The sequence below is a fragment of the Heterodontus francisci genome, chromosome 9, assembly GCF_036365525.1.
Source record: "Heterodontus francisci isolate sHetFra1 chromosome 9, sHetFra1.hap1, whole genome shotgun sequence".
NCBI classification, from domain to species: Eukaryota; Metazoa; Chordata; class Chondrichthyes; order Heterodontiformes; family Heterodontidae; genus Heterodontus; species Heterodontus francisci.
The window spans coordinates 104,443,839-104,457,609 of NC_090379.1; the positions used below are offsets into that span (position 1 = coordinate 104,443,839).

General features: G+C 44.7%; 1 protein-coding gene across 3 annotated transcripts in view; it reads left to right on the top strand.

Moving 5' to 3' along the window:
- Positions 1 to 13,771, top strand: part of mapkbp1 (mitogen-activated protein kinase binding protein 1) — a 368,915-nt gene that overhangs the window by 46,805 nt on the left and 308,339 nt on the right. The gene's annotated exons all lie outside the window — the stretch shown is intronic.

Sequence of the window (13,771 nt, forward strand, 5' to 3'; positions counted from 1 at the left end):
ACTGACACTCTGTTGAAAGACATGCCGTCATATAGACTACAGGACAATTGCAGATTCGAAGCTTTCTCCGCCGAGTTAGTTGATCCCAGCTGGGCTGATAGTAGAGGCAGAACAATTGGCTTCAGCTCCCAGGAGATAGGGATGGAACATAGGAACAGAAGTAGGCCATTTAGCCCCTCAAACCTGCTCCGCCATTCATTTGAATGCTGATCTGTACCTCAACTCCATCTACCCACCTTAGCCCCACATCCGTGAGAAACCTAGCCAGGGTTCCCTCTTCTGAGTAGTATCCATCGAATCCCAATGGATGGGTGCATGATTGCTGCTCACAGAATTGGGCCTTCCTGCAGCTGAATAACCTGCCAGTACTCACCATCCAGGCCACTTGGATGGGATACTAGAGGATGATCGGTACCTTTGGAACCAATGGGGTGAAATAGAGCCTGAGCCATTTGCTCATGTGCAAGCTTGATGCCAAAATATGGCGCATCAGACTGGGCGGCGCAGTGGTTAGCACCGCAGTCTCACAGCTCCAGGGACCCGGGTTTGATTCTGGGTACTGCCTGTGCGGAGTTTGCAAGTTGTCCCTGTGACTGCGTGGGTTTTTGCCGGGTGCTCCGGTTTCCTCCCACAGCCAAAGACTTGCAGGTTGATAGGTAAATTGGCCATTGTAAATTGCCCCTAGGTGGTAGGGAATATGGGATTACTACAGGGTTAGTATAAACGGGTGGTTGTTGGTCGGCACAGACTCGGGCCGAAGGGCCTGTTTCAGTGCTGTATCTCTAAATAAAAAAATAAATAAATAACCTGCAGAATAATGCCTACCCCAAACTGATCATTGCTCATTGTGTATCGTGCATACTAACGAATGGGCCTAAGGCCACCACGTTTGGACCTGAAAAGTGCCCAGCCTACCTCAAATTACCCTGGAAGGTTAAGGTATCTCAAAAATTTGAGCAAAAGGTGAAAATAGCCGTTTCGTACTGCTACTATGCAGTGGCAACACAAGTGGTATTTTCCACTAACAGGATGTTGCTATCAAGCCAAAAAGACATTCTGCCTACCACACAAATGAGTAATGTGGTATATGAATTCCAGTGCTGGTATGATGCCAGGTACGTAGGCTGTATGTCCCAATGACTGGCGGATCACATCAAACAGCACGTCCCTTCGGCTGTTCACGATAGGCAGAGGACTGACCATACTCAACCGGCCCATACTTGCAAAACTCAGAACACAATGTCTAATGTTCGATGTAATTCCGCGATTGGACAATCCCGAGTGTGCTACAAATTAAACAAACAACCAGTTTAAGATGATTAGTCAAGCTCGCACTGTGGCTCACTTGTGCTTGCGAGAAGCTACATATATTCGTAGGCAGAGACCTGTCCTCTGCAGGCAAAAGGAACACGTTCAGGTGTTGTGCCTTTTTTGAATTAACAAAAGCGTGTGGGACAATAGTTTCCTGGTGCATTCTCCATGGCAACGCTTTAACCAATCAGCACCCTTTCCTCGTGCGGTATAATTTGTTGCTGCTGTTGAAATTTGGCATTCTTGTGTCTGTCCTGATGAGTGCAAGATGAAAAGCTTTGACAGCATGTCTCTTTTTTCAGCAATACTCAAGGGGTGAATTTCCTTGAAGATTCTCCCACTCTGCTGGCCTAAACTTCGGAAGAAACCCTACTGGCGAAAGTGACCTGTCAGCCCCTCCTGGAGAGGAGGAGGAATGGGATAAAATTGAAGGGCATATTTAATGACATCAAAAACACTTTGCTAGATTCATAAAGTGAGGAGCACATGCTGGGGCCTGAGATCTGATGACATTGATCAGATCATGTTAACGCTCTTTCTTGTGAGTTACATTTCCCTGTTATGTTTCTGCTGGGAAGAGGGGACTCTGCTGCCATTTTGTTTACAAGTATTGCTTCATAAGCAGTGGCTGGGAATTGCATAAGAGTGGCCAGGGTTAGCTCTTTTGATCTTCCCACTCCATTTAGAGAAACGCTTGCTTTTTGATTGCCTCATTAGGATACAGTACATGAGTAATTTGAGGAGGGACATGTGATCAGTGTAACATGCTTGGGAGGAACATGTGATTTTGGATCTATGGTTCCCAAAGCTCTCCATCACTGAGGTTTTCCTCACCTCATGCCTGGATCTGCTCCCACTAATTGATAGCAATTTATTGGTATAATTAATCAACAACTTCCATTCTCATTGTATTCTGAGACTACCGGAATGATCAAAGGCGAATTAGATGGGCCATGGTCTGTTTTCATTCTGCAAGATTTTAACCACCATCTCAATCATCATCTCTCTCCTCTGCACTCACTGCCCTCCTTTCCTCCCTAAGTCTCTCTCTCTCTAGGTAAACTGCCTTATCCATATTCAGGCCACCCGCTTGATCGTGCCATCTCACATGACCTCGCTACACTTGTTATAACTATCACTGATAAAGCCATCTTTGGTCATTTCCTTATATCGCCCTCTACCTATATTCCCCTTTCCCCTCCCAGTGCTGCTACTTTCTGTTTCTACCACCTGGAAAAAACCTTCCCTCAAGTCACATACCTCAGCACTTTCGAATTCCCAACTAGCTAGCATTTGGCCCACAATTCACATGACATTTCTGCAGCTGTTGATTTGTTAAGTTACACCCTATCCACCACCCTAATGCCCTTGTCCCCTTTAAAATCATTACTGTCTCTCGCCCTGGTCATTCCCCTGGTACACTCCCATCTTTGCTACCTTAAGTCCAAGGACACAGATTTGAACATCTTTGACAGACAATTGATTTAACCATCCATTGCCAGACCACATAAAGTACAATCAGGTCCTGCTGTCCGTTGCTAAAACTGCTCACCATTCAAAGATCATCCGGGAATGTATAACCCTTATCTGCTCTTCATAAACAATCCTCTTAAACCACCCATATGTGCCTCATTCACCAACAAGAAGTGTGAGGAGCTCAAGGACTTTTTTCTCACAAATGTTGTGGCCATCCATTCAGCTGCCTCTGTTGCTTCCCTCCCTTCCCTAGCCCACTGGGCCAACTTCCCCTAATGTTTTCCTAGCCCTGAACTTACGTCTTTCTCTAGATTCTATCCCATCTCCTGCCTTGCTCTCTCCGAGCTCACTTTGTCCACAAGACCCACTTCCTGCTCTGTCACTTCTATCACAACCAATCTGTTAACCACCCAGCTTCCTTTCCTGGTGCCCATATTAGCTGACATTTTTAACAGTTCTCTCTCCTCAGGTACTGTCCCCCCAGCCACCCCCCCCTTCAAATCTACTGTCATCGTCCCACTCCTCAAAAAACCTCACTGTTGACTCCTCTGCATTGCAAAATACCACCCCATCTTCAACCTCCTTTTCTTTGCCAAATGTGTCCCAAATCCATGCCCATCTTTCCTGCATGTTTGAATCCCTCCAATATGGTTTTTAGCCCCGCCACAGTACTGCAATGGCTTTTATTAAAGTCACAGCTCACATTCTGTGTGTCTGTGACTGTGGTAAACTATCGCTCTTCATCCTTTTCAATCTTTCTGCAACCATGGACACAAGCTGACCACACCATCCTCCTCCAGTGTCTCACCTTCATCATCCAGCTTAGTGAAACTGCACTCGCCTGGCTCCATTCTTGCCTGTTGAATCATAGCTGGATAATCACCTGCAATGGCTTCTCTTTCCTCTTCCACAGTTCTGGTTTCCTCCAAGGATCTATCCTTGGCACCTTCTAATTCTCATCTACGTGCTGCCCCTTGGTGATATCATCTGAGAACACATCAGGTTCCATATGTCTGCTGATGACACTCAGCTCTACCTCATCACCACCTCTCGGACCCCTCTATTGTCTCTAATTTATCACACTGCTTGTCTAACATCCAATATTGGATGAGCAGAAATGACCTCCAAATGAATATTGGGAAGACTGAAGCCGTTGTCTTTGGAACCCACAACAGACGTCATTCCCTGGCCACCGTTTCCATTCCTGGCAACTGTCTGAAGCCGAGTCATGCCATTCGTAACCTTGGTGTTGTGTTTGACCCCGAGATGAGCCTAGACTGTCTACTTCCATCTCTTTAACATCGTCCGACTCTGACCCTGCCTCAGCTCATCTGCTGCTGAAACCCTAATCCAGGCCTTTGTTATCTCCCGATTTGACTATTCCAAAGCACTCCTGGCCAGCCTCTCATCTTCCACCCTGCATAAACTTGTGCTAATCCCAGACTCTGCTGCCTGTATTTTAAATAACATCATGTCTCATTCCCCAGTCACTCCTTTGCTCTCTGTCTGATAACACCTCAATTTTAAAATTCTTATCAGTGTTTTCCACTCCCTCCATGGTCTTGCCCCTCCCATCTCTGTAATCTCCTCCAATCCTATAAGTCTTTGAGATATCTGCGTTCATATAATCCTGGCATCTTGAGCATCCCCGATTTTAATTGCTCGACCATCAGTGGCTGTGCCTTCAGCTGCCCAGTTCCTAAGCTCAGGAATTCCCTCCCGAAACCTCTCTGCCTCTTACCTCTCACTCCTCCTTTTTATGGAGCATCTTAACTTACCTCTTCGACCAAACTTTAGGTCATATTTCTTGATATCTCCTCCTGTAGCTCAGTGCCAAAAAATGTTTTTTTTTTTATAATGGATAACTGTTGTTAAGCACCTTGGAAAGCTTTACTGCATTAAAAGCGCTATAGAAATGCAAGTTGCTGTTTTTATCCAGCAATTCCTATGTTCCTATGACTCGTCCCCATGGTTAATTACATGTGCATGGATGTGTTGTGGTAGTGATTGGAGGGGGTCGAGTGCTACTTCCCCCTGTTTACTTCAGCCATTGGTGTTCCAACACGCCACTATCCTTTGTAAATTGAAAACACTTTCAACTAGCACTTCAGTGGCAGGAGGGTTGGTAACCAGAGGACACAGATTTAAAAGAATTAGTAAAAAAGCAGAAAGAAGAGGAGATTTTTTTTACACAGTGAGTTGTTATAATCTGGAATTGACTGCCTGAAAGGGTGAAGGAAGCAGATTCAGCCGTGACTTTCCAAAAGGAATTGGGTAAATACTTGGAAAGGAGAAATTTGCAGGGCTATGGAGAAAAAGCAGGGGAATGGCACTAGAATCATAGAACGGTTCCAACACAGCAGGAGGCCATTCAGCCTGCCATGTCCACTCTGTAAGAGCAACTCAGTTCATCCCACTCCCCTGCCTTCTCCCCATAGCCCTGCAAATTTCTTCTATTCAGATAATTATCCAATTCTCTTTTGAAAGCCGCAATTGACTCTCCCTCCACCAGACTCTCAGGCAGAGCATTCCAGATCCTAACCACTCGCGGAAAGAAGTTTTCCCTCATGTCCCCTTTGATTCTTTTGTCAGTCACCTTAATGGGGGTCCTGTGGATCTTAACTCTTATACAACGGGCACTCTTTCTGTCTATCTACTCTGTCCAGACTTCTCATGACTTTGTAAACCTCTATCAATCTCCTCTCAGCTTTCTCTTCTCCACAGAGAACAGCCCCAGCTTCTCCAATCTATTCATGTAAATGAAGTCCCTCATCCCATTCTCGTAAATCTTTTCTGCATCCACTCTAATGCCTTCAGATCTAATTAGATATTTCTTTCAAAGAGCTGGCACAGGCACAGTGGGCTGAATGGCCTCATCTTGAGATGTCCATGGCAGTGTGCACCTCAGGATGGTTCCTGAGCAGACCTTGTTTCAGGTTCTTTCTGGATCTGGAAATTTCCCTTTAACAGATGTGTTGTAGCCATCAGGGTAATCATACTTTGAATACAGGACACCCACACAGGTTATTGAAGTGGAGCAAGACAGGCGACTAACATCCTACAGTGGATTCCATTAAGAGAGAACTCGAGCCTTGGTTTAATTTTCTGTCAAAGAAGCCACATGTTGATAACCTGATGGCTGGATGTCGGTAGTTTTTGGAATGCTCGAGCTAATTATTGGTAGAGGCCTGAAATAAATTATTCAATGCTTTTAAATTTGTTACCTCTAGTCTTGACTGTTCCAATGCTCATCTGACTGGCCTCCAACTTTGCATCCTCTGTAAACTTAAGCTCATCCCAAAGCTCTGCTGCCCATATCCTAATATGTACCAAGTCCTGTTCAATCATTGCCCCTGTGCTCGCTGACCTACGTTGGGTCCTAGTCCAGCAACACATTGATTTTAAAATTCTCATCCTTATTTTCAAATCTCTCCATGACCTCGCCCTTCCCTATCTCTGTAATCTCCTCCAGCCCTACAACGCTCTGGGATCTCTGTGTTCCTCCAGTTTTTGCCTCGTGTATCCCCAATTTCTTCGCTCCACCATTGGCATCCGTGCCTTCAGATGCCTAGACCCTAAGCTCTGGAATTTCCTTCCTAAACCTCTACACCTCTCTACCTCCCTCTCCTCCTTTAAGATGCTCTTTAAAACCTACCCCCTTTAGCAAGCTTTTGGTTATCTGTCCTAAGATCTTCACATGTTTTTTGGTATCAAATTTTGTTTGATATCTCCTGTGAAGTACTTTGGGATGTTTTACGATGTTAAAGGGCTTTGCAAAAGCAAGTTGTTATTCTGGTTGTAAATTCACAGTTGATAGAACCAGTGTGACGCAGTGAGCAGGATGTCCACTTCTCACTGTTCTGTACTGCTCTGCGCCTTGTTAGAGTGGCGATCTGCATGACGTCAACCGAACAATCTTGTTCTCACAAGCAATGATCCGGGAGTTGTATTATGGAATGAAGCTTGTTTCACCTTTGCCTGTGGCGGTATGAACTCCTCCCCATTTCTGCACCCGTTTAGTCTTTTTTTCTAAAGAGTGTCAAGACTTAGTTTGGCATCAGGCAAAAAGTAGTCACCCTAAATCTGTCCTGTAATTTCCCCAGGGTGCAGAGATGGCGCAGAAGATGGAAGAGTGATGGAGGGTTTGGTGGGGGAGAGGAGTGATGGTGGGGGGGGTGCGGGGGTGGGGGGGGAAGGAGGCTATTATACGATGTGCAGTATCTGAGGGGCCAGCACATTAACCTGGGTAGGGCAAGGAGGAGTGGCTGGCATTGTAATCTGGTCCACTGTGTCTTAGAGGAGACAAGGTTTATAACCTGACCTGTTCTGTCTCAAGGAAGGCTGCATTATTGAAAACTTGCTCTCTCAGTTAATGTTTGCATTTTATTTCCATATGTTGGCAAAGAATAGATTTCTTTCTTTGCTGCGTTAGCAACTCCAGTGGGACAAAACAACATTTATAATGAAGGAAATATGCATGAATTACAGCATAATATTCCCGCAGTAGACTGTGCAGCAGATGTTATTTACATGTTTGATGTAGAATATCACCATATCTAAAGCATCATGTTGAATATTGATTGTGCAGTAAACAGTTCTGTGCATTGATCCTCTCAGATTACATCACATCCTTTGTAAATCAGCTCAGAGTGTCAGCCATAGCTCAGTTCGTAGCACTCTTGCTCTGTCTCAGATGTTTATGGGTTCAAATCTCACTCCAGGACTTGAGCATGAAAATCAAGGCTGACACTCAGTGCAGTACTGAGGGAGTGCTGCACTGTCAGAGGTGCTGTCTTTTGGTTGAGAGTTTGAACTGAGGCCCCATCTGCCTTCTTGGGTGGATATGGAAGATCCCATGGCCCTATTTTGAAGAAGAACATTCCCTGGCATCCTGGCCAATAATTATCCCTCAATCAACTTTACAAAAAACAGGTTATCTGGTCATCATTGCATTGCTGTTTGTGGGAGCTTGCTGTGCACAAATTGTCTGTTGAATTTACTACATTACAATAGTGACTGCACTTCAAGAATACTTCATTGGCTGCAAAGTGCTGGGAACATCCTGTGGTTGTGAAAGGTGCTATATAAATACAAGTCTTTTTTTTCCGTGTGTCAGACTGGGGATTGGAGTGAGATATGTAGGGAAGGTAATATTGGATATCTGGGACCATTCACCAAACAGCCATTTCAGTTTGATTTCCGAAGGTGTTATAAGCTGTCACAGAGAATCTCATCTGCACAACAGCAGTAACATGCAATCACTCACATACCTATTTCTTTTGCAAAATGTACTTTGGAGTTGGTGTGGAAGATTTCAGTCCATCTCTGTCTCTTTCCCTTTGTATAGAACCTGGTGTTTTGACTGCACTGTGCTGACTTTGAGGGTTTGGGAGTTTTCAATAAACTAGTTCGCTTTTGGGGTGATGCTGTCTTTCAGGTGATTAGCACTGTTTTGGGGTGATGCTGTCTTTCAGGTGATTAGTACAGTTTTGGGGTGATGCTGTCTTTCAGGTGATTAGTACAGTTTTGGGGTGATGCTGTCTTTCAGGTGATTAGTACAGTTTTGGGGTGATGCTGTCTTTCAGTTGATTAGTACTGTTTTGGGGTGATGCTGTCTTTCAGGTGATTAGTACAGTTTTGGGGTGATGCTGTCTTTCAGGTGATTAGTACTGTTTTGGGGTGATGCTGTCTTTCAGGTGATTAGTACAGTTTTGGGGTGATGCTGTCTTTCAGGTGATTAGTACAGTTTTGGGGTGATGCTGTCTTTCAGGTGATTAGTACTGTTTTGGGGTGATGCTGTCTTTCAGGTGATTAGTACAGTTTTGGGGTGATGCTGTCTTTCAGGTGATTAGTACAGTTTTGGGGTGATGCTGTCTTTCAGGTGATTGACACTGTTTTGGGGTGATGCTGTCTTTCAGGTGATTAGTGCAGTTTTGGGGTGATGCTGTCTTTCAGGTGATTAGTACAGTTTTGGGGTGATGCTGTCTTTCAGGTATTTGACACTGTTTTGGGGTGATGCTGTCTTTCAGGTGATTAGTACAGTTTTGGGGTGATGCTGTCTTTCAGGTGATTGACACTGTTTTGGGGTGATGCTGTCTTTCAGGTGATTAGTACAGTTTTGAGGTGATGCTGTCTTTCAGGTGATTGACACTGTTTTGGGGTGATGCTGTCTTTCAGGTGATTAGTACAGTTTTGAGGTGATGCTGTCTTTCAGGTGATTGACACTGTTTTGGGGTGATGCTGTCTTTCAGGTGATTAGTACAGTTTTGGGGTGATGCTGTCTTTCAGGTGATTAGTACTGTTTTGGGGTGATGCTGTCTTTCAGGTGATTGACACTGTTTTGGGGTGATGCTGTCTTTCAGGTGATTAGTACAGTTTTGGGGTGATGCTGTCTTTCAGGTGATTAGTACAGTTTTGGGGTGATGCTGTCTTTCAGGTGATTGACACTGTTTTGGGGTGATGCTGTCTTTCAGGTGATTAGTACAGTTTTGAGGTGATGCTGTCTTTCAGGTGATTAGTGCAGTTTTGGGGTGATGCTGTCTTTCAGGTGATTAGTACAGTTTTGGGGTGATGCTGTCTTTCAGGTATTTGACACTGTTTTGGGGTGATGCTGTCTTTCAGGTGATTAGTACAGTTTTGGGGTGATGCTGTCTTTCAGGTGATTGACACTGTTTTGGGGTGATGCTGTCTTTCAGGTGATTAGTACAGTTTTGAGGTGATGCTGTCTTTCAGGTGATTAGTACAGTTTTGGGGTGATGCTGTCTTTCAGGTGATTGACACTGTTTTGGGGTGATGCTGTCTTTCAGGTGATTAGTACAGTTTTGGGGTGATGCTGTCTTTCAGGTGATTGACACTGTTTTGGGGTGATGCTGTCTTTCAGGTGATTAGTACAGTTTTGAGGTGATGCTGTCTTTCGGGTGATTAGTACAGTTTTGGGGTGATGCTGTCTTTCAGGTGATTGACACTGTTTTGGGGTGATGCTGTCTTTCAGGTGATTAGTACAGTTTTGGGGTGATGCTGTCTTTCAGGTGATTGACACTGTTTTGGGGTGATGCTGTCTTTCAGGTGATTAGTACAGTTTTGGGGTGATGCTGTCTTTCAGGTGATTAGTACAGTTTTGGGGTGATGCTGTCTTTCAGGTGATTGACACTGTTTTGGGGTGATGCTGTCTTTCAGGTGATTGACACTGTTTTGGGGTGATGCTGTCTTTCAGGTGATTAGTACAGTTTTGGGGTGATGCTGTCTTTCAGGTGATTGACACTGTTTTGGGGTGATGCTGTCTTTCAGGTGATTAGTACAGTTTTGGGGTGATGCTGTCTGTCAGGTGATTGACACTGTTTTGGGGTGATGCTGTCTTTCAGGTGATTAGTACAGTTTTGGGGTGATGCTGTCTTTCAGGTGATTAGTACAGTTTTGGGGTGATGCTGTCTTTCAGGTGATTGACACTGTTTTGGGGTGATGCTGTCTTTCAGGTGATTAGTACAGTTTTGAGGTGATGCTGTCTTTCAGGTGATTAGTACAGTTTTGGGGTGATGCTGTCTTTCAGGTGATTAGTACAGTTTTGGGGTAATGCTGTCTTTCAGGTGATTAGTACAGTTTTGGGGTGATGCTGTCTTTCAGGTGATTAGTACAGTTTTGGGGTGATGCTGTCTTTCAGGTGATTGACACTGTTTTGGGGTGATGCTGTCTTTCAGGTGATTAGTACAGTTTTGGGGTGATGCTGTCTTTCAGGTGATTGACACTGTTTTGGGGTGATGCTGTCTTTCAGGTGATTAGTACAGTTTTGAGGTGATGCTGTCTTTCAGGTGATTAGTACAGTTTTGGGGTGATGCTGTCTTTCAGGTGATTAGTACAGTTTTGGGGTGATGCTGTCTTTCAGGTGATTGACACTGTTTTGGGGTGATGCTGTCTTTCAGGTGATTAGTACAGTTTTGGGGTGATGCTGTCTTTCAGGTGATTGACACTGTTTTGGGGTGATGCTGTCTTTCAGGTGATTGACACTGTTTTGGGGTGATGCTGTCTTTCAGGTGATTAGTGCAGTTTTGGGGTGATGCTGTCTTTCAGGTGATTGACACTGTTTTGGGGTAATGCTGTCATTCAGGTGATTAGTACAGTTTTGGGGTGATGCTGTCTTTCAGGTGATTGACACTGTTTTGGGGTGATGCTGTCTTTCAGGTGATTGGCACTGTTTTGGGGTGATGCTGTCTTTCAGGTGATTGGCACTGTTTTGGGGTGATGCTGTCTTTCAGGTGATTGACACTGTTTTGGGGTGATGCTGTCTTTCAGGTGATTGGCACTGTTTTGGGGTGATGCTGTCTTTCAGGTGATTAGTACAGTTTTGGGGTGATGCTGTCTTTCAGGTGATTAGTACAGTTTTGGGGTGATGCTGTCTTTCAGGTGATTGACACTGTTTTGGGGTGATGCTGTCTTTCAGGTGATTAGTACAGTTTTGGGGTGATGCTGTCTTTCAGGTGATTAGTGCAGTTTTGGGGTGATGCTGTCTATCAGGTGATTGACACTGTTTTGGGGTGATGCTGTCTTTCAGGTGATTGGCACTGTTTTGGGGTGATGCTGTCTTTCAGGTGATTGACACTGTTTTGGGGTGATGCTGTCTTTCAGGTGATTAGTACAGTTTTGGGGTGATGCTGTCTTTCAGGTGATTGACACTGTTTTGGGGTGATGCTGTCTTTCAGGTGATTGACACTGTTTTGGGGTGATGCTGTCTTTCAGGTGATTAGTGCAGTTTTGAGGTGATGCTTTCTTTCAGGTGATTGACACTGTTTTGGGGTGATGCTGTCTTTCAGGTGATTAGTACAGTTTTGGGGTGATGCTGTCTTTCAGGTGATTGACACTGTTTTGGGGTGATGCTGTCTTTCAGGTGATTAGTGCAGTTTTGGGGTGATGCTGTCTTTCAGGTGATTAGTACAGTTTTGGGGTGATGCTGTCTTTCAGGTGATTAGTACAGTTTTGGGGTGATGCTGTCTTTCAGGTGATTGACACTGTTTTGGGGTGATGCTGTCTTTCAGGTGATTGGCACTGTTTTGGGGTGATGCTGTCTTTCAGGTGATTAGTACAGTTTTGAGGTGATGCTGTCTTTCAGGTGATTGACACTGTTTTGGGGTGATGCTGTCTTTCAGGTGATTAGTACAGTTTTGGGGTGATGCTGTCTTTCAGGTGATTAGTACAGTTTTGGGGTGATGCTGTCTTTCAGGTGATTAGTACAGTTTTGGGGTGATGCTGTCTTTCAGGTGATTAGTGCAGTTTTGGGGTGATGCTGTCTTTCAGGTGATTAGTGCAGTTTTGAGGTGATGCTGTCTTTCAGGTGATTAGTGCAGTTTTGGGGTGATGCTGTCTTTCAGGTGATTAGTACAGTTTTGGGGTGATGCTGTCTTTCAGGTGATTGACACTGTTTTGGGGTGATGCTGTCTTTCAGGTGATTGACACTGTTTTGGGGTGATGCTGTCTTTCAGGTGATTGGCACTGTTTTGGGGTGATGCTGTCTTTCAGGTGATTAGTACAGTTTTGAGGTGATGCTGTCTTTCAGGTGATTGACACTGTTTTGGGGTGATGCTGTCTTTCAGGTGATTAGTACAGTTTTGGGGTGATGCTGTCTTTCAGGTGATTAGTACAGTTTTGGGGTGATGCTGTCTTTGAGGTGATTAGTACAGTTTTGGGATGATGCTGTCTTTCAGGTGATTGGCACTGTTTTGGGGTGATGCTGTCTTTTAGGTGATTAGTACAGTTTTGGGGTGATGCTGTCTTTCAGGTGATTAGTACAGTTTTGGGGTGATGCTGTCTTTCAGGTGATTAGTACAGTTTTGGGGTGATGCTGTCTTTCAGGTGATTAGTACAGTTTTGGGGTGATGCTGTCTTTCAGGTGATTAGTACAGTTTTGGGGTGATGCTGTCTTTCAGGTGATTAGTACAGTTTTGGGGTGATGCTGTCTTTCAGGTGATTAGTACAGTTTTGGGGTGATGCTGTCTTTCAGGTGATTAGTACAGTTTTGGGGTGATGCTGTCTTTCAGGTGATTAGTACAGTTTTGGGGTGATGCTGTCTTTCAGGTGATTGGCACTGTTTTGGGGTGATGCTGTCTTTCAGGTGATTGACACTGTTTTGGGGTGATGCTGTCTTTCAGGTGATTAGTACAGTTTTGGGGTGATGCTGTCTTTCAGGTGATTGACACTGTTTTGGGGTGATGCTGTCTTTCAGGTGATTGGCACTGTTTTGGGGTGATGCTGTCTTTCAGGTGATTAGTACAGTTTTGGGGTGATGCTGTCTTTCAGGTGATTGGCACTGTTTTGGGGTGATGCTGTCTTTCAGGTGATTAGTACAGTTTTGGGGTGATGCTGTCTTTCAGGTGATTAGTACAGTTTTGGGGTGATGCTATCTTTCAGGTGATTGACACTGTTTTGGGGTGATGCTGTCTTTCAGGTGATTGACACTGTTTTGGGGTGATGCTGTCTTTCAGGTGATTAGTACAGTTTTGGGGTGATGCTGTCTTTCAGGTGATTAGTACAGTTTTGGGGTGATGCTGTCTTTCAGGTGATTGGCACTGTTTTGGGGTGATGCTGTCTTTTAGGTGATTGGCACTGTTTTGGGGTCATGTCTTTCAGGTGATTAGTACAGTTTTGGGGTGATGCTGTCTTTCAGGTGATTGACACTGTTTTGGGGTGATGCTGTCTTTCAGGTGATTGACACTGTTTTGGGGTGATGCTGTCTTTCAGGTGATTGACACTGTTTTGGGGTGATGCTGTCTTTCAGGTGATTAGTACAGTTTTAGGGTGAGTTGAATTTTTCTGTTGGTTGATATTGTTGGAATTTGGATTTTCCTATTGGCCAGTTTGGTATTGGGGATCAAGCACCTTTTCTTGGTCAGTAATTTATTGGGCGATGGGATCTTGTAGCTGGTCAGTAATTTATTAGGTGTTTCGGTCTATCAGCTGGTGTCACTGTGGGCATGGACAGCTGGAAACGTATGCTGGA